This window comes from Hetaerina americana, unplaced genomic scaffold (assembly GCF_022747635.1).
Source record: "Hetaerina americana unplaced genomic scaffold, ioHetAmer1.1.p SCAF_2, whole genome shotgun sequence".
NCBI lineage: Eukaryota > Metazoa > Arthropoda > Insecta > Odonata > Calopterygidae > Hetaerina > Hetaerina americana.
The window spans coordinates 44,643,141-44,664,773 of NW_027286763.1; positions in this window are offsets into that span (position 1 = coordinate 44,643,141).

The window sequence follows — 21,633 nt, forward strand, 5'->3', positions numbered from 1 at the left end:
CGGGGCGAATCTGACGAGGACTTGACGGGTCGACCATCCCACATGCACTGAATGGAACGGGTGCGGAGGGGCGGGGACAGGGCCGGGCGGGCGGGCGAGGGGCGGTCCTCCGATATCTTTTCCCCCTTCTCCCCTCCCTTTAACTCTCGCCCCCTCTTTCCAAACCGGCTGATTCTATTCTCCTCCCACTTTTAACGACCGCTCCCCCCCCCCCCTCTTCCGCCTCCCCCATCCTCCGGGTTCATTTGAACTCCACGCCGACTACACCCTCCTCCGCGGCTGAGTTTCAGGGAGAGAATGAGAGAGAGAGGGAGGGACAATGATGAGGGAAGGGAAGTGAAAGGAATACGCGGCGTGAGGGGAATGGGATGTGTTTTCCCCCTGCAACACACGACCAACCCGTCAGACAACTTCTCCCGCCCGTGTCCATTCCCAAAAATCTCTCTCTGTAGCTTTTACCCCTTGAGTTACCCCCTCTCACGTCTCACCCATGTACGGGGAGTTGCGGGGAGGATGGGGGAATCGTTTTTTTTTGTGGGAATGGGTTAAGGGTGCGGGAGAGGGAGGTATTGGAAGGGGTGCAAGGGAACTAGGAGAGAGGGATGGCGCGGGGAATTTTCAAAAGGAGCGAAAGAAGGGAAAAAAGGTGGAGACATGGAATGGTTTTCGGGGCGTCACTCTTATTCCGCAAGCCACGCCCACCGGTCTGGCTCCGCGGCCAATAGCGTCGCTCCATGACGCCTTCCCTGCCCGAACTGATTGGACGGCCGACTTGGGAGTCAGTGCTGGAGAGGGGAGTGTGAGTTTGGGGGAGGGGGAGAAGGAGGGAAAGGAATGCGAGGCGCCTACCCGGGAAGAATCCTGTGCTCCCCCTTAGCTTCCCAAGGACCCCCCTTCCCCTACCACCGCCCCTTCGTCTTTTAAACCGCGCCGCCACCCTCTCTCGTTGCCCGAACCCGCCGCCCCGCCCCCCGCCAATGCGCCCGCCTCCCCCGCCGCCGGGGAGTTTGAAAAAGGATGGAAGGAAATTGAAGAGCACTTAACTTGAACCCTCCCCACAATCCCTTCCAAGTGCTCTTCTACCGACCTCCATCCCCCGCAGTCCTTAATAAGAGCCCCACCCTCCCCGCTCCACCCGCTCCCACCGCCCCCTGTACCCCACGTTCCCGTCGACCTACCCAGTGGGTCCCTCTTCCCAGTCAGCCCTCCTACTTCCTATTAGACACACCCTTCTATGCGCCACTCCCGCACCATCCGTTCCCAGCTGCTGCCACCCTCTCCTGCCTTCCCTCCCGCACACATCCATCCATTCCCCCCCTCCCTCCGCCCCCGTCTCCCGTCGCATGCAGCAAAGGCCAGGAATTAATTAACCACCAAATCCCGCCTTCCATTTCCCTCTCGCCCCCCCCCTCTCTCTGAACGTTCCCATCAGCACTACAACAGACCTTTCTTCCATTGTATTTTCATTTTCTCAAAGGAAAAATGTTATAGCGTTCTATGCATTTCTCCCTTATTCCCGTAGCCCATCATTCTATTTTATTTTTGGAAGCGTCAAACGTACGACTCCCTCGGCTTCCCTGTATCTAACGCTGTCTCTCTGCCTTCTCCCGGGTGGACGGATACGGAGAGCGATCATCATGTTGTGGATGTAATACGTACAACGGGAATGGTCTATGGGGTGGGAAGATGGCTGGATGGCGTCCGCCGAGACCTATGGTGAAAGAGGTGTGAAATATAATAAGTAGAGGGCTTAAACTCATCTGTGTTTTCCCACAAAGATTTGGTGGCGAGAAAATCAATGTTTGAGCATGGCAGTTGTTGATTCTCAAACTTCATTGATATAAGGTAGCTGGATTTGAACTCCAGTCAGTAGCCTTGTACATAAAAATGAAATAAATGACTAGTAACGAAAAAAACTTGAAGGTTCGTGAAGAAAGCAAAGAGGAAGCGAAAGGATTGGGACCGCTATGGTAAGAAAAAATGTATCTATTGTAAAAAAAAGGGCATCGCAGGGAGGCTGATGAAGGACTACGGGAAGAATGCACAAATAAACGCCCGTTTCTAAAGGATATCTCCAAAATGCATTAGAAATTATAAGATCCGAGTTGAATGTAAAAACAGAATGTGTATAAAAATAAAATGAATAAGTATCTTAAATAAATTCTTGCCGTGATAAATAGGCAATGACGATTTTTGAAAGAAAAAGGTTTGAGTGATTAAAAAAAATGACTAAAAATGTGAAAATGAATTCATAAGTACAGCTAGGAGTTCAAATTTTACTAATCAAGTTTTTTTTGTGAGATGGGATATGGCTTAGGTGAGTAATATGTTTTTCACAAGATATTTATTAATAAAAACAATAAAAATCGTAGACAAGAGATAGTATTACAAGTGGGAAGGAAATATAAAATGTACTGGTCATACATTTAGAATTAGACCATGCGAATAATTTAAGGTTTTAACGACAAACCTCGCTTAAAATTATGCTAATAAATAATAATTTCATGCCTGATTACGAGACCTTACATCATTGCCAAGGGTACACGTACCTATGGCGGCGATAATTTCATTTTGCGATGAGGCTGGGTATCATTTTATGGGATGTCGGAACTTTCCTTTGCCGGATTTGAACTTTCTTGAGATATGCTTCTCCGTTAAAGAGAACTTGTCCATATTAGTTAGCAATATTTTAGTTAATAACAGGAGGATATCTGTGATCTCATATTCTTTTTATAAATGGTTTGATGTCCTCCTTTATAAGTGACTTAATAATCCCAATAATTACCAACACATTTTTGCAATAAATTCCTAATATCTATTCAGATGGTCCAGATAATCTCCTGATATCTAAGTTGAATGCATTACAATGTAATTCAAGCTATGAAATTGGAGAGTTTGACTAAGAATGCATGACTCATTAGAAGTGAAAGGTTCCAATTTCTCATTTACTTACTTCAATTCTTATAAGGTTACTTACGATGGACTCATAAAGAGATAAATAGGAATGTATTTATTTCGTTAATAAGACTTTGAGTCCGAGATTCGACAATAAATATTAATAATAATATTAATAATAATATTAATAATAATATTAATAATAATATAATCTAACTCACTTAAAATGCTTCTCGCTGCATAAAATTTATATTAAAATTACATGTATACATGACAGTTTTCCTACAACGGCTCTAAACATCTGAATTAATTTCTAATTCCAGAGCTTCGGGAATGATAGGGGATTTCGGAAAACAATATTCCAATATTAAGTTACTCACAACTGCCACACCAACAGTTGATAATGGTTTAGGTGTTCAACTAGGCCGTGGGCAAAAAAGAAAACGCCCAAGTTAAAAGCTCATCACATCATCAACAACGGACGTGGCAGGTCGAGGAGATGCACATTGTTCCACAAGACGAGCAATTGCATGGAACTTTTCGAGTACTAATTTATCTATCTCAGCGCAGTTGGGCCTCGTGCCATTTTCATTTCCATCCGCCGTTTCCCACGTCCATCTGATCTACTTTTCTGGTTATTTGGATGGTTTCATTATGACTCCCATCCCACTTAAGTAAATGTCCTCGAGCGTTTTTACCGAGGGGGTCGTTACAATCACCAAACGACACCACCCATAGGTTCAAATAAAAAAATAAAGCATGGCACGCGACGTGCCCCGATGCTCTCATAAACATTTTTTAGTGCGATCTTTAAAAAAAACCCAATTCCCTCTCCCTAATTCCACGGCAATTCCCTCGTAATTTTTCAAATTATTATCCTCCTCTTTCATCCCGAGGACTACTCCGAAATGTGTCGCCCAACACCACCTTTCCGCAGCGCCAGCCCCACTCATGTCTTCATCAGGACGAAAATGGCCCGATAAGGTTTTCCTGATCTGAAAGTGAGGTTAGTTGCGTGTCAATCCACTCGGAAGCACCATCTGGAGTTCGATAAGGCGAATGGAAGACAGCCGAAAAAAAACCGTTTTCCACTTACGATCGGTTTAGGAATAAAATTCACGGCACGAGCGACTGTCGAAAGGGAAACATAAGGTCACATTAATGGCCAAACAATACAGCGGAGACGAAGTCGGGAGGCAGTTAAGAACATGATGAAGGGAACACATATGACGATAATAAACGGAAGGATAACCGCCAAGTGGGGTAGTAGAACACGCGAGTAAACAAAATAGGCATCCATCAAATAAAGCAATTTTGAGAAGACCCTTTGCGCTGGTTTAACATTTCAGTAGAGATTTTTACATAATTAATGTATTCTCATTAAGTACTCCGAACATATATTGTGCGAAACCTACGTGGTCTTAAATTTAGATGCATCGCAACAAAGTTGACAAAACGAAAGTAATACGTAAGTCTGTTTGTGATAACTACACTTAAATTGCTTTTTTGTCTCTTGTAACGATCAATGATAGAAATTGCCATCAGTTGCATTATCGAAGACTGATAATCCTTTGATAATTCAACTGCAAGTAATTTTATTCAAATGATAAGTATTTCATGATGTTATCAAATCCAGATGAAATTACATTTTAAACCAAATGCTACTTAAGCAAGGAGCGTATTAGTATTTGGTACATAAACAATAAATTCTGATGTAATGTATAATAGCCAGTGCATCGCCGTTTTATACGAGAGTAGGAGCCTCGAAACCGTATTCGTAATGACAGAAAAAAATTAAGACTACCAAATTGACCTCTAATTTTTCAATCATAAACATCAAGTTTTTTATACCTCACCTTTTCCTGTTCGTACAGCAAAATAAGTCAAGAGGACGTATTTTAATTAAACGCTTAAGCTACGCCTATAGGTTCGTTCATTTCATTTTCTAACCTTTAAAATTTTTGAAGATTAAGGACTGAAAGTTTCACTAAAATTTAGGAGTTATTAACATAATACGAATCATATTAAGTTTATGTATTAAGGATAAGAAATTGAAAGTTGCAAAAATTAAAAAAAATACTTAATTCTTTGAGAAATCTAGAGATCATATACCCAAATTTAATGCATTTAAATCAATTCAAATACGTAAAGAGAGCCCGAATATGCCAGAAGAAGATCTATTTATCTAGTAATTGAAGCTGTTCCAACGATTGTCTACTAGGACCAATAAGCTAGAGCGTTATAGATGCTAGGACCGGCGGTTATTCTAATTGAGATTACAGGAAATGATAGATGAAGCAAAACCAGTGGGCTTAAAATTAGAAATACCTAATGGATTTCTAAGATTATTTTTAGAAATTATCGATTTTCTAATGACTCGACTACTCTCCTATTTGAGTTTGTTAATGAGGAAAGTTACCGTTGGTGAATAACACACCATATTATCAAATATGCATAGACATTGACATCGAGCAATGTAAAGCGGATGAAATTATTTATAAGTACATTATAAGTATAACATTATAAGTATGTTTCATACCAAGTGTAGCATACGACTTGCGGTAAAATGGGAATGAGAATTGAAGTAAGGTTTTTTCGAGGTTAATTCTACACTTCAGGTTAATTCTACTCATTCATATACTCGTAATATAATACATTTAAATACACTAAAATTGTTCGTTTCTCGTCGCGTGTAGGAAACAGCGAGCGGTAGAAATTGTGATATTTCATCGAAACATTCAGCCATTATCCATTTTAATATATAAAGAAAATTCCAAATATAATTACTTCAGTACTGAAAAATATTTTTTATACCTACTTACCATAACTTATTAGCATTAAAATTGTATGTATTCCAATATTCATCCATACGAACTACGATCCAAAATTAGAGCTAAACATTCGGGATATTTAGTTTTTTTTCAACTTTCAACTTTCCTGAAAAATATATTAGTTCTTTCAATTTAATTTTTCACCACAAGTTTGAAAGGATATTATGAATATGTAATATCAATAAAAAATATTTTACTTAGTTGAGTTATCATTCCACTCCATGAAATTTTGCATAGTCAAGGCTTCTGCAGATATCTTAATTTTGTTCTGAGTTTTAGGGTTGCCATGTGAAATGTCTGAAAAGGAATGGTAGTCTACGACTAAGAAACCGGATGCAGTACCAATAAATACTAAACCATACGATAATGTAGCCGACAAGTATCATAATACAATTCTCGAGTATAAAAATTGTTTTGTTGGTATTGAAGGCAGGTAAAAATAGCGTGAAAACAATTCAAAGGTGATACCCAAAGCCGTGAAATCGGGCAATATGTATACCCCAAGACCGTTGAATTTACTTTGGACAGGGAAGATATTTTTGGATGTAATTTTAATCATCTACTGCCAAAATGATCTCTTCAGTGTTTTCTTTTTTCAATTTTTCCTCCCAAAGATACGAGGGTCATCCGGAAAGTAGTACCCGTTCGTGAAATAAAGACACAAAAGTAAATATTAACAAACATAAAAAAATTTATTTGAAAGAGGATACTTTAAACTACTTCTCAACATAATCTCCAAGCAAATTAAGGCATTTGTCATAACGTGTGACAAGTTTCTGTATTCCTGCTGCATAGTCCTTCGCCGCCAGCTCATTGAGATACGCGAGGGACCCATCTTGCACAAATTTTTGCATAATGCAGATGGTGTTTAACAATTTCATGAACAATTGTTCGAGAAACATTGGGAAAATGCTCACAGATGTCATCAATGGTGACGCGCCGATCGTTCCTCACGAATTCGTCAACTGAGCTCACCAGTTGGTCTGTAATGACAGACGGTCTCTCCGAACGCTCATCGTCGTGTGTGTTCCCCCTCCCCATGTTGAAGTTGCGACACCACCGCCGAACAGACGACTCGTCCATTACATTGTCTCCATACACCTCCTTTAATTGGCGATGAATATCACATGGGCGAACGTTTCTTGCATTGAGGAATTTAATCACTGCCCTCACTTCACAACTGGCGGCGTTCTCAATTTTTTTAAACATTGTAAACAATCACAGAAACAACACAGGCAATGCTAGCGTCACGCAACTTGGCTCAGAGAAGGCAGACAAGCCACTGAAGCTATCTGACCTCGTCCAGCGGCTACTCGCGTCGTCAGCACTTCATGCGGCACGAACGGGTACTACTTTCCGGATGGCCCTCGTATATACTCGTCAACATAGGCGTTCTATTTGCAAAAGCTAATGGCCTAATAGCAGAATTTAACTGTTCTCATTTTCAATTTTATCAGAGTGGTGGAATTGTAGTCAAGTCCGCTGCTGTGTAAACCATTTTTGTTCGAGCCAATCATTCTAAAATTTCACCCTGGGTCAATGAAAAGTTGAATTTTTTTGGCTCTTTTCCACCATGGCCAAGACGAATTACTGACACAGGCACATAATGAAATTAGCAAAAGTTATAGTCACCACAGAGGCTAAGTGTTATTCAAACGTTGATACATCAAAATCGATATATCCACAAAGTACTTCTGAGATGCTTCCTTCCTGATATCAGACTCTGGGATGGCATCCCTTAAGATGATTTCCTCTCAAAGAACTGGACTGTATGTTTGATTAATACTCAATATTATACCTCTTTTCCCCGAAATGTGGGGAGTTCTACCACTACCTTGGGTAATGATGGCACTCGCAACTCTTCCGACCGGTATTTTAAAATATTTTCTTTATCTATTAGCATTTGGGAAACGTAGAATGTGCATTATCTATGTAACGTTTAAATGGCAATGAATTTGAACTATAATAATTCATTCTATGTGAAAAGTTACATACTTGTGGTAAACATAGATAAAACCTCATGAACGATTATGCTTATGCACAGGGTCTGTCACAAAAATAAATATTGCTATGCTTATCGTCTTTTTCAACTCAACAGGCGTTATTCACAAAGAATTTGTGCCTTGTTCGCGAACATCCCAAGAATCATTCATTTTGTTCCCAGCAATAAAAAGGAGCTTGAAACGCAACCATTTTGGAACGTTGGATAACGTCAAGAACCTGACCGAGGATCCCGTCGACGCCTTCCAGGAAGCGTACCGAGACTGGCAGAGACGTTGACATCGGTCCGTCGATGCACAAGGGTACTATTTTGAAGAATGTTCGTAATTTGTACTTTGATCTGGGGTATATTTTTCCTGAATTCATCCTACATACTTTTGGGACAAGCCCAGTATCTGAATCCAAAAATATATTTCAAATAAGTTATCATATGACATATGTAATGACGATATGATGTATTTTTATATTCTTTAAATTATAAACCGCATTGTAAGATGATCAATGTAGCGAGCGTGCCCGTATCGAGGAGAGCCAGGTAAGTCGACTCAATCCCCAGCATTCAAAATGTGGATTCCGCTTATTTCCAGCCACCCCATTTGAAGGATTGAGGTCAGAAATGTAAACGATATTATGGTGGAAAAATATGGCAAACGGTTTTGGGGTATTCTCTGGTATATGCTCTGGTCACGAAGAAGAATTTTAAATTGGATATACGTAATATAGCGGAACACGCGAACGTCTTAATATGGTATAAGTTCTCAGATAAGGTCACCATTATTTGATTCGATCCGCAATCCATGTCAAATGGCAAGCACGCTGTGTCGATGCTCAGAATTCCTACATTCAATTGTCTACGAGACCGAGATTTTTTATTCATATTTCCCAACATTCATGTGATAGTGAGATATTTCTTCGAACGGAAGACGATTTCAATATCTATATAAGCACATAAATTTTCTCTCTGCTTATACTTTAGCAGCATCTATGAGTTTCAAAATAATTATAAATCAGTTATTCTATTTATTTATTTATATGCTCCGCTAGGGTGTGTGGTAGGGGGTGAATGTACCCATAGACATGTTGCCATGGTGAGCAACACTTCAAACGTTCGACGGTATTTCGCTCGAGCCACGATTACATGATTTATAAAATGAACGCTTCGCATTTGTCTCCATTGTAAAGCTGCATCTAATTTATAAATCTGAGGCTAATAGTAAACTAAAAAAGATGTAATGTCTCCAGTCTACGACAGCTAAACTAATGAACATTATGATTCTACGTTGAGTGTCAGGCTTTCACGGATATTTGGTAATGTTGGCAACCTATATTTTAAATTACCTCTCATTCCACTTGCTTTATAAGGAAGGCATAAATAGCACTTAAGGTTGAGAAAATAATTCTAAATTCCTCTCATTGGTGATGACTGCCCATTGCATTAATTTTCACTTTCACGGAAATGAATATGACGAGATCTCTCCAATGCTTATCACTGATAACCCTATTCCCGTTGGTAAACCTGAGAAAAATATTTATTTTCCGGCTTGAGTTTTTACTGATAAATAAATCTGAAGATGAGGTGTGGAAAAAAGTGTAGGAAGCACAAAAAAAATAATTTTCCAAGTTTCATGCCGTAGAACCAGAAAAGAGGGGTCATGGAAATTTTAAGAATCTTTGGGAGATGCCTTAACAGTAGCTTTTAACGAAGCCATCCGTTAATGCTCATGACCACTCCAATGCACATTACAATTCCGAAATTTCTGAGTGTAATAAGACGCCTCGGTGGGTTAACTGGATAAAGCACTCGGCCGGACATTGATGGATCCAGGATTCGGGTATCACGGTCAAGGCGAATGATTGTTATAATTTTGAAATTGTTACGCCGGGGTGCCAGGTAAATTAAAATTATACAATTATATGTCTACCCCTTCCTAAGAGTTATTTCTGAAATTTGTATGCTAAGGGTCCGATTTTTATGGCTATTCCACCAAGTGATATATATCTTAACATTGTGCAATTCGGCAGAAATTGTATGGCGCTCCTTAGCAAAGTCCAAAGTTTATAGCGAACATCTGCAACGTTCAGAAAAATATTCTACTAGGTCCACTTTTTCTTGCCCATGATTGAATAACTATTTTAAATTGAGGATGAGTAAAAATTCATATGCAATCTATTCCATTATACTTAATAAAAAACTTTCGACGTAACATTGAGCGCAAAATTTGTCATTTCGATCATTAAAAATTGAATTAACGAAAACAGGGGCACAACGTGAATGTTTTTCCATTATGATGACTCTCTATATAAACGAAAACCCAATTGTTTCTCCAACTATTGTTCTTCGGAAAATTTAAAAAACCCATTTGGGAAAACAAAGTCATGGAATGTATTGACCCAACCGAGAGCACTCTCCATGGTCGCTCCACCCTTGAACCACACTAATACGTGAACCCATTACTGAAGTGTGGCATTACAAGTCTAAGTGTTATCCCGTCCAATCAGGTTCACATTTGGCGAGGAGTGGTAGAAGGTGTAAATATAATGTGGCTCCACCCCGATAAGGATAAAGAGGGGATTGCACGCTCACTAGTCGCCGGATAACCGTGCAGACGCATTAAGTCGGGCGAAGTGTCTCGGAGTGACGGAGGTTAGCTGTTAGAGCGATTGCTTACGGAGTGCCTACGATTAAGGATGACCGACTGCTTTTAATGACCGCTAATCGGGGCTTCTGAATTATCTAGCCTGACTGAAGAATCTGTCGATGAAATATGATGGCATTCTTGGACAACATTACCGCAGTTGTGGCTCGATATAAGATGCTCTCGTCTCTGTATCAGGCTCCCGTAATTTAATATGTTGGTACTCGTACTCATCTATCTGAAACTATGGTGCCAGTAATTTACGTAGTGATCTTATCCACTCCAACCCCATCGCCGATACTAATACCTATTTATTACGTCGTCTATCATCAATATTCGCTTTGATAATGGCGGTAAAAGCTAAACTAAAAATAAGGCAATGTACTCCACCGATACTAAAATTCCAAACACTTATTACCACGCAATGGTGACACATATACTTAATTACATTTGAAGGAAAAGGTGCATCTTCCATGTTTCGTTACTGGGATAGCTGAAAACAGCTGGAAAATTTCTTAACAAAGCTGTAGAGTCAGAAACTAGTCATCGGCTGTCATTCCAAAGTTCTGAAGTGCCTTAAAAATTTAGACCAGCAATAATGGTAAAGATTCGACCACTCTATGGTAGGACGGTCGAACATCTGTTGGGATAATGTCCCACTCACTCTTTCCTTTTCAGTGCCACTTGGAAAAGAATGTTTCACACCATCGGTCAACGCATATGGCAGAAAACTCTTATTTCAGCTAGAAACTTAGAAGGTCGAATAATACGGCAGCCATAAATGGTCTAAATTAGCCCTACGATGAGTGCCTCTATTGGGCAGCTATAGAATCGAAGGCGCTGAAAAGGCAGGCCATGGAGAAAGAATGAGGTCCGCTCATGGCAATAGAGGAATTCATAGGGAAAAAGTCATTTCCTCGGGGGAGGCAATAGCAAAGGAAAACAGTGATGAGAAGGACAATGGCTGACGATGGAGATAAAAGATCCAAATTAAGTTAAAAACAGAACATGAGAGTCGTACTTCATGCACGGAGTAAACTTAGAAAGGTTAAACGGTGAAATTATCATTTAGTCATGAATAATACTCGCTTCTAACATTATTTATTTGTTGTATAAAATTTTATCTTTGATATTTTAGAGGTTCTTAGTTTTTCTGTTACGCTTTGATAGTGATTGCCTTGAGAGAATTTTCTCCACAAGACAGAAATGGTGAGCAATGGGATCTCAAAACATTATGCATGTTTAAAAATACTGTTATCTGTAAATATATCATAATTTATTTGTAAAAAAAGGTATTGTCAACTTTTTTCAGCATTTAATTATTCTAGATCATAGTTTCATATTTTCCTATAGGAACTTGGCCTTGAAAACAAAAATCAAAATTATTAGGTTATTTTACGCTAGACATGTTGTCATTGTCATTAAAATTAAGCTTGAGTCAATTTGGTCCATATTTATCTTCATTTATAGTTGCGTAGTGAGGTAAGCGTTTGGGTGCTGATAGGTATGTTACATGATCAAAGTGCTGGGATACTCTGAGTCGTCCCAGTTATACGCAAGTCATAGAAGTTCCCGATTCTCACTTCTGCCACTACGCAATTTAATGTGTTTAGTTATTTCAGAAAAGTATCTTATTTCAATAGTATAATTAAGACTTCACAATCCGGAATTTCTGAGTCTGGAATTCAAATAGAAACTTCATCCATTAATATCTCAATGGTTTGCGAATTTTGCAGAATTTATAAATTATTACACGACTTGATTACACATGCAAATGGAATGATAAGTAATCACGCAACGTATGAAATTTGAACTCGAGAGGCTGAGATTTAGTGACCTTTTTTGTTTAAGATTTGAAAATTTTGCTGACATTGAGTGGTTCCGTAACAAATGCGAAACATTCCAGGTAGGATACGATTCGTGAGGAAGGTCGCGCAAATGATGAGGAGGAGAAGAAAATTGAAGGGGAGAATGTTGAAAAAAATATGTCCACAGAGGTTTAGACGCTAGATCGGAGAAAGTGCATAAAAGTGATTTTAAAGGTTCTTCCCAGGTGATGACGTTTTCATTTTTGGAAAGGTAAACTGCCATTCGGAAAAAAATAAACTGGTTTTTCATGGCCATTTTCAATTCTTAATAAAGGAAGTCATTCGCTTGCACCTGATAATTGTGAGTTACAGCAATGACCAGTATAAATTAATAGCAGTGACTTAATAGTGATTTTCAGTCAATAGTTACAGATATATTAATATTCTATCTATGCACATTATAGTTCATACGGTTAAGCATTTCCTCAAGACTTATTTTTTAAATTGTTTAACTGTCTAGACTTTTGGATCACCTATTTTCCACAGAATGGTTGATGGATGTGGGAAGGGTATTTTAGTGACGGAAAATATTGTATTTCGAAAATTAAAATCTTTAGGTATTAATCATCACTTTAGAAACTGAGAGGAAAACATAAGTCTACCAGTTCGCGTACTGCCCCGTGTGCGCTAGTTCTAGTGTGATACTTCTACAAAAAAGCAAATATTCAACAGATTATTCAATCGTCAAGTGCGCAATTGCCTTGGAACACTTAAACAAATTTCTACATTAATTTTAATGGAGATAGTCACGCTCATTCCAAAGGAATCAAATGGTGAATTAGAAGGTGAGTAGAGGCTAACTTGTTACGCAGCGAAATATGCCGAGGCATGGTCGGTCCATTAGATCGAGAATTAAACGTAAATGGCAAATGAAATGTTTGTTTCGACGAAGAGAGGATCGCGGGAGGAGGAGGTCGATTAGAGCAGACGATTAAAATAAATATTTAAGAGTGCATAATTATATTATTTCAGCTCTACGGTCTTAATGAAACGAAGAAATAGATAGGGTGGTAATAACATTGTTTTACAAGGGATAGTTCACCTCCCGTACCCTGAAGAGTGGTAAATAGCAGTGATTATTTTGTGGCCAAGATTCACATAAGCTTGTCGCCATTCGTGTTGTTCCCTCCACCTTTTTCACTTTCTCATTATTTTGACAGATCTTGGAGCGTCAGAGTGAGTTTCTTCCGCTTTGTCATTAATGACAAAGCTCTTAGCATTAGTAATTCGGCTTTCTATGTTACACCTCGTGGTTATGTGTGTGCGCGTGTGTGTGAGCGAGAATTTGAATTCCTTCCGTACACAGAATTGAGTTCCCAACAAAATATTTCGTGTGTTTGTGAATTGATTGCACCTTTACGGAATCCACTGAGGACACCTGAATGAACTTCTGTTGCGTGTTTGAACCCTGGGCTGTCTGTTACGAGGTGAACTTCCCGTTGACAACCTCAGAACTTGTGAACGCAAACGACTCCTTAAAGCTCACAGACAGTATCGGAAAGGTACCACTAGTGATTGAGTTCCGTGCGGTCTATAGTTAGGAAGTAAAATTCCTGTCAATAACTTTTGGAGATGTATTTAAAGGATATTTCTGTGAGTTGATATATTCATGCGTTAGTTGATCACTGACTTGACTCCACAACTTGTACAGTTAATACAATTATTTATCTCTCCTACAAGATATAATTTACAATGCAAATAAGAAACGTGAGAGTATCCGTGAATAAAATAACAAAATGGATTTTTACAAGCTCAACCGATTTGAAAAGCATTATTCTAATTTCAAGTTTTTTAAATTTAAATTGTAATTTACCCTTTAAATTTCAGTGTGATGACGATAACACCTTAAATTTTAAAATTAAGAGCGCAGAAACTATAAATAATAAATACACCAGAATACAATGTATGGCATAGCAAATAATATTACTCACATCTCAGAGTTCTGTTTTAAATACCAGGGATATTTCAGTATTCTTCAATCATTGATTTTCACACCAACTGGATTTTTATCACTTTTTGAATTAAGCAGTCCTATATCTAAGTAATTTACTTTAAGATCGCTAGCGGAATTCCCCTCCCCATGGACTGCAACCTTGACGTGTTGGAAGGGAATATGCGCTCTGATAACCCCTTCCCTCAATATCCTCTCGCCAATCAAAATGCAGAGCATTTTGCTCTGCTCTGCATTTTGATTGGCAAGAGGATATTGTAGACCCTGATAGAGGGGATCATATTAGGCATACGAGTAAGGGGTAAGAATAAGATAGGTGGAAGGAATGAAGGGAGGGAGAAGCAATTGGAAATGAAGATTGGCTTGTTGTGTGCTAGATAGCTGCCTGGTTATGTTTTGTTAAGAGAGATAAGGGAATTGTCGCCGAACCGTTCGCAAGCTTGTCTCCACCCAAAACCTACTTTAATCGGGAGAGTACCGATAGTAATAATAATATTCTATTTCAGACAGTAAGACGAGGGGAATCTACTAGACAATTTCCCGACCAAGAAATCGGAAACGAAGTATAGAATGAATAAGATACGCGGCCGGGACTTCTTGAGCCCCCCTCCCTCAGGTACGACCCTCGTATTTTGGTAAAACGGTTCAGCGTTGCCAGCCCATCATGAAAGGTCGACGGTTTGTAAACTTTGGCTTGAATAATACATCAGAGTTAATCAATATTAAAGCTGCGTAGGTTTGGCTATCGAGGCATAACCAAATGTCAATCTACGTCAAACAACTCTTGGAATTGGTGATTACTGATTCGGAATGACTAAACTACTTAATGTTTCAGACTTAAGTTTCTAAATCACCACCTGAGATCAAATGAATCTTTTGAAATTACGTGGAATAAAAAGCAGCGAAATGCAAGGCGAAGGCATTGGTGCATCAAATAGTTGGAATCAAATACCATTTTGTGTTTACTTATTTCTCAAATATTCTAAAACAGCCAGACATGACCTATAACAGCAAACACGTAACAAATTGATTATTATGTTAAGATAAAATATAATAATAACAAAACAACTAAACTTAAAAGTATTAACGCTCTACTATAGTCACAAAAGGTCATGAAAGTTTTTGTAACAAAATATTAATCAGTGAAATGGAAAAATGAAACACTAGGAGGTCATTATTCTTCTCAGACGATTGCTTAAAGTGTGACGGAGAGTGAAGAAGGGGTAAATAGAGGGATAGGTGATTGAGAGTGAGTTGAATAATTTACCGTATCCGGCGGAACAAATACTGCTGGGAGAGTTGAAGACGCTGGGTAGACGTAATACGTTCCTTAAGGTAGGTCCGGAAGATCACTATCGCGGGTACTGCGGTCAGAAAGATGTCGGGAAGGAAATATATAGATTGTAAAATTACCATTGAAGACAAAATGGAGGAGTTAAGGTTTTTAATATTCCTGCGATTGGACAGGGGAAAGCTCTAGAATGAACATGATTACGTCACAGAGTAAATTATGCAGCAGGGGAACGCAGTGACGGACGATGAAAAAATATAAAAGGGAGGAGTCTAAGGAGTGTTCAATGACTGGGACAAGCAGTTGAGTTACATATGGAGAAGTATCCAAGTACGGAAAGCACGCAACCGGCGAAGACAATTTTGAGAGCTTCTGGGTCTGTCGCCTCAGTAATACTGAATGGATCTAAGGATGCTAGTTGCTTTAGATTTTTTCTAAAATGAGGACGAAGTACAGTTTTATAATACATATTCTTATTTTTTCATTTTTTTAATTTAAATAAAATATCTACTTAGGGGGTGGTATTATGACTCATTGTTGGATTTCCCAGTTACCTGTATATCAGATATGATAACTAACAGATTTGTTAGACCGTATTTTCACCATTTACTAACATAATATTATTATTAAAGGAAATTACAAAAAGAAATTTGCAAGTTTGTCGTTTCCCAAGTGGTAAAATACATTTGATGTACATTCACGCATAAAATTTCACATTGTTCATGTTATTTCACACTGTTAACTGTTGAATGCAAAATTTTAGGGCATAAAATCTTTAGCTGAAAGTTGTAAGCAAGAAGTTATTACATGGTGTTTTGTTTACATTTCATAAAATCGATTCATATGTTTCTTCCTGGCGTTAATAAATGTTTTAGTAATATGAAAGATGAAAAAGTGGCAAAACCTGACCGCTATCTAGCATACAACAAGCCAATCATCATTTCCAATTACTTCTCCCTCCCTTCATTCCTTCCACCTATCTTATTCCTACCCCTTACTCGCCTACCTAACATGCTCCCCTCTATCACAGTCTTCAATATCCCATTGCCTATCAAAATGCTATGCATCCATATTCCCTGACTCTTTTTAATTTTTCGCAACAATCCGCTCTCCTCTGTCACCATACGTACGTACCAATTCCGAGCTAGGTCAACAGTTTAACCTGCTCTAGTTTTGTCCTCCTTTTTTAACAGTTTGCTTAGCCTTTCTGGAAAACCACATAACCTTTGTTTAATTTATATTGATTCTCATCCTATATCTATCGCACTGAATTTCAAGTACTCTTTGAAATAGCTATAAAGAAACCAAACCGACCAAATAGACTAGTAAACACACATCCCTTTCTTGAATAATTTATTTTAAAATTTAGATTATTATTTGGAGAGTAGTTTTGAGGTAGCTATTTCACTAAAGATATGATTACTCGTTCTCCTCGATGCAATTTACAACCACTACTCACTCTATCTGCACAATGTACTTATTCTACATAAGTACATTGTTTTGCTAGGGGCAATGTAAATATTATCTTTCTATCAAAGAATAACTACTGATACGATATATGGTGAATGGTGATTCCTCACTTCCATGAAGTCTCTTAAAAAAACTTTCATTCCAATCACCAAAATTGGTATGGCTTTTCATGTCATTGCCCAATTGCAGCTTTTTCTAAGCAAAGTTCCTGAACATTCATCATTTATTTCAGAGTCCATAATTAAATTGTATGATATTGTATCTATCATCATGAATAACATAGTTTAATTGCAACGACATACCATCTTCTTAAGCATTCGAAGAGACAATTTCCATCAGCCCTGGGGCATTCACTCCCTGAATCCAATAGGAAATTATCATAATATTTCGACTTTTATACTGAATCCTTATTGCCATGAAAATACACAATTGAAAAACTATCGGAAACTAAACTGAGGATAATACTCACTGAAATATGTCTCTTGAAATATCACATCGCCCCATTATTTCAAGTATCTTCATTCATCGCAAGGCACATACGCAAAAAACGTTTTTGGCTCTCTTGCAAAATGTTAACGCTTCCTGACTGCCTTGTTGGAGTGTAAGTTCACATACGGTCACGTGAGTAAAACTTCAATGAAAAACTAGTGAATAACAAGCCTAAGATTGGTAGTTAAGTTATAATGTTAGCGGCATCCGATGAGGAGAGCATTGGGAAAAAAGAAAACCGGGAGATCAATAAAAGCGGAAAGGGACAATGAGAAAAGCTTAACCATGTCCTCATCTCCTGTCCTAACCTCGTCCCATCCCCTCAAGGGAAAAAGTCTATTCCCTATACTCATCGGTCTTGCCTTTTTGATTCCGTTCACTATGCAGCACCTTCATAATGTGCCTTCGGGAAATTCTCTTTTTCGATTTCCGGTCGGTCCCATCGCTTTCCGCCCGCCCCGCAAACACAATTCCCGACGACCGGCAGAGAGTGTGGGCGAGGGAGGGTGGGGGTCCTCTGATTCCTACGCACGCCCTCACTGCAAATTGGGGTCCCCCATTAGAGGCGGCCCTTGTGGGGAGGGAGGGGGAGAGCAGGCGGGGAGCTCAGAGCCGGGCGGGGGTGGGTATCTCCGTGCGTGGGTGAGGGCATTTGGTGTGTGCGTGGCAGTCCCCGCAATCATCGCCAACCGCCTTCTAAACTGCCTGTCCCAGACACGCCGTACCCCATCCCTCCTCCTCTCCGCACAAGCCGTCAGAGTGACACCGGCATTCCCACCTTTCGTTCCCCACCCCTCTCAGTCCCCGGCGCTGCTGACCGTGGAGTACCGAGGGACCGTTCCGAGCGTCCGTTTCGCACAGTTTCACTTCACGTTGCGGAATCGTTATGTGCACGCGCGGGAATACCCTGCGACTTACGAAATACTCGACGCATATCACTGGCGATGCACTCCTGGGCCGAAAATCTGCTCCAGAGTATGCATTGCGCTTGAATTGGATCTAACTAATCAGTTGACTGAGGCGTCTCGTAGTAAGGCAAATATTGATTCAGGGCATTAATGAATTTGAAGCCTTCTCTCGTCACGCCCTGCGTAAATTCACATTTGTGCGTTAATCCCCGTTGCGCAGGTGCAGCTGCATATACAAACATACATATCCAGAGTCATGTGCAAGTACATGTTTATTCATAAATATTTTTATTCCCCCACCTCCCGCAATCGAACACCCACACCATCAAGTCATTTGACCACTAGCGGGGTATTTTATAGAAGTAAATATGAGTACACGATAGGAATTTTCTATCGGTTTTAAAAACAACCCTGGATGACCGGCCATTTGAGTCAGCACTCAAAGAACCGACGACCTTCGAGTGACCTCTGGCTGAGGATGATGAAGTGAGATCACACAATGACTTCCGTGGAGTCAGATGGATACATCCTTGGCGGGCGCAAGACTCAACGTGGTTCATGTGCAGAAATGAAGCAAGCGTACGAGGAGCAAGGGCTTCCGGCCACTGTCTCTATCATACTCGACCTATCCTCTATCTCCTCTCACCCTAAAAGTATTGGATCATCGTGAATATGAGACTCGCTCGTGTATTCGCTGAGAGAGTGAGAGCGGATGGCCAGCCGCATTTTATATCCGCCCATTCGGCGCTGCAATAGCCGAGCCTGCAGATTTCATTATCCGGGTGGTTAAAGCCCTCGCCTCGCGGAGGTCCGAATCTTTTCGGAGGTCCTTAAGTTTTCATACCATCGCTCCACCGAGTTGGATTTATGATTGAATTTTGGGTAATACAAGACGGTTGCGATCAAATCCTTCTGTTCATTCCAAAAACACCACAATATGCAATTGCCTCACTTAGCAACTACGTCCCATAAAGGTAATGCAGGTGGCACAAAATATCCGAATCAAGCGGGAGGCGATAAAATCAGTAGACCTGCCCGTCACACAGGGAAACTTACGAATATTAGGTAAAATTGACTTTTCAACCCTCTTCACTTCAAACATTCTATTTCACAGCTCAATTTCAGCTAAAAGAAAGACGGGTGGTAAAATATGAATTCGTTCTGGCAATGGCTACTGAGTTGATTTGACCCAATGTATAAGCGATGTTATCGGATTGAGCTATGATGACCTCAACCGTTCCAGTAGCTTTAACAGTCAGGTACAAAGAGGACAGTAAAAAAAATAAGACCTCTATTGAGTTCAAATCCAACCGAGTAAAAATGTTTTACTCGGGCTAATAATGAGAACTCTTAATTAGAATTTAGTGGATTAACATCAACATATTTAACCAGAATCCTCAAACTTTCTAAAGAAATTATATGCTCGTATCAATAAAACTTGAGCACATCGAAAGCTCAAGAAATAGTTATGAGAAACACATTTTACATACAGTTTAATGGACTCATGAAGTTGTTACTTACAACACATGCTCCATTAATAATTTATGGAGCAATAAAGTGAACGCGTTATAGAAAGTAATGAAACCAAAATGGAGAAAGTTGGTACTCTGAATAAATAAGTTTGGAATTTTTTACACTAAAAACTTAATACTACCACCTGTTTCGACGTATAGGCATTTCAGGTACCATCGACATACCAGATGATATTGCCTATGAGTCCAAAACGTTAGTATTATAAAGTTTTTCAGCGTGAAAAAATAACAAGTTAATTTATCCAGTGATCATGAATTTTAGCAAAATAGAGCCTCAAAACATCAAATTCAAAGTTGCCTCTCCTCGTCCAAACATGATGCAACTGCAGCCCAGCCCTGAATATTTTTCTGACCCGTCGATTAGTCCGATAGTCAGTCAGTAGGCAGAACTTCTGCTGCCTATTGTGAAGCGTTTGCAGGTATACATATGTGGGTTGTTTATAGTGCAGAATTAATGATCATTTTAATAGTTTTAAGAAGCAATAAGTAAAAGGTAAGGTTGGACTACACCGAAATAAATTCTTTTACGTTTATAAAATTTCATGTTCTCTAAAAAATATTTTTCCATCATTTCTCCATAAACAACTCATAGTCCTTCGAAACTTGATTGAAAATAGGTTTAGATAGCCTCCACATAAACATCAATCAAAACTATTTGGTCGCACTTGAAGAAATTTGCATGGTAAATCAGGTCTCCTAATCAAAATGTTACGTCAATGAATTAATTTCGTAAAAAGTGAAAAAAACTGAAAATTTGACAAAGTAGTAAGAGTATGACACACATTCAAACACAAAATCCCGCCACACGGCGAATAAATACTCATTAATATAGAAACAGATTTAAGGAAAAGGGATAGGAACACACATAAAGGACGAACACAATAAAGGTGGGGAAGGCGGAATCGAACGGATCCCAAGCCTTCCCCACCTTTATTGTGTTCGTCCTTTATGTGTGTTCCTATCCCTTTTCCTTATATCTGTTTCTATATAAATGAGTATATATATATATATATATATATATATATATATATATATATATACATAGGCCTATTAAGCCGTCTAAACCAAGTGTTCGTTTTGGTTAAACCTAATCTCCTTCCAAACTCTTTCTTTCTTCCAGGGGTTACCCCTTGTTCCCAAAGAGTAGCACCCTACCTTACTAACATCGTTCCCTTCACCTAAAGTCGCGTTCGAGTGCCTCATTACCGTTAATATTTTTCCTCCAGGAAAATCCGATATATTTCTTCTAGTTGATCCTGCATCCTTTCAAGTTGTTTCTCTCTATTACTGCTTGGTGGCATGTAGACATGAAAAATGAACAAGTTCGTTGGTCTAGCTTTTACTTTTAATTATATTCTATCATTCACTTGTTCTGTGTTTACTACACATCTTCCCACCCTTCTCTTTGATAGGATTTACATACCTCGCTGGGACCCTTTTACCCCGCTACATATTACACCCTGACATTCGTCCATCTCACCTCGCTCAGCCTTAATATAGCTATATTTCCTCTCTTCCTCTTTTGCTTTATATTTTATAATTTTCCAGTCCTCCACATTATCCTAGCATTCCAAATTCCTGTTCTAACTCATTCGGTCTTCTTCTTCTGCGCCTTCTATGTTGTTTCTGTCGATTTTGCTTTTCAAGCCTATTGTGAGATGACAACTGCGGAAGCCTTGCCTCTCCCGCAGCCGGGCACGACACACGGTCCATTGGACCAAGTCCAGTCGTTGCCAGGACCCATTTTTTCTATACTGCCTA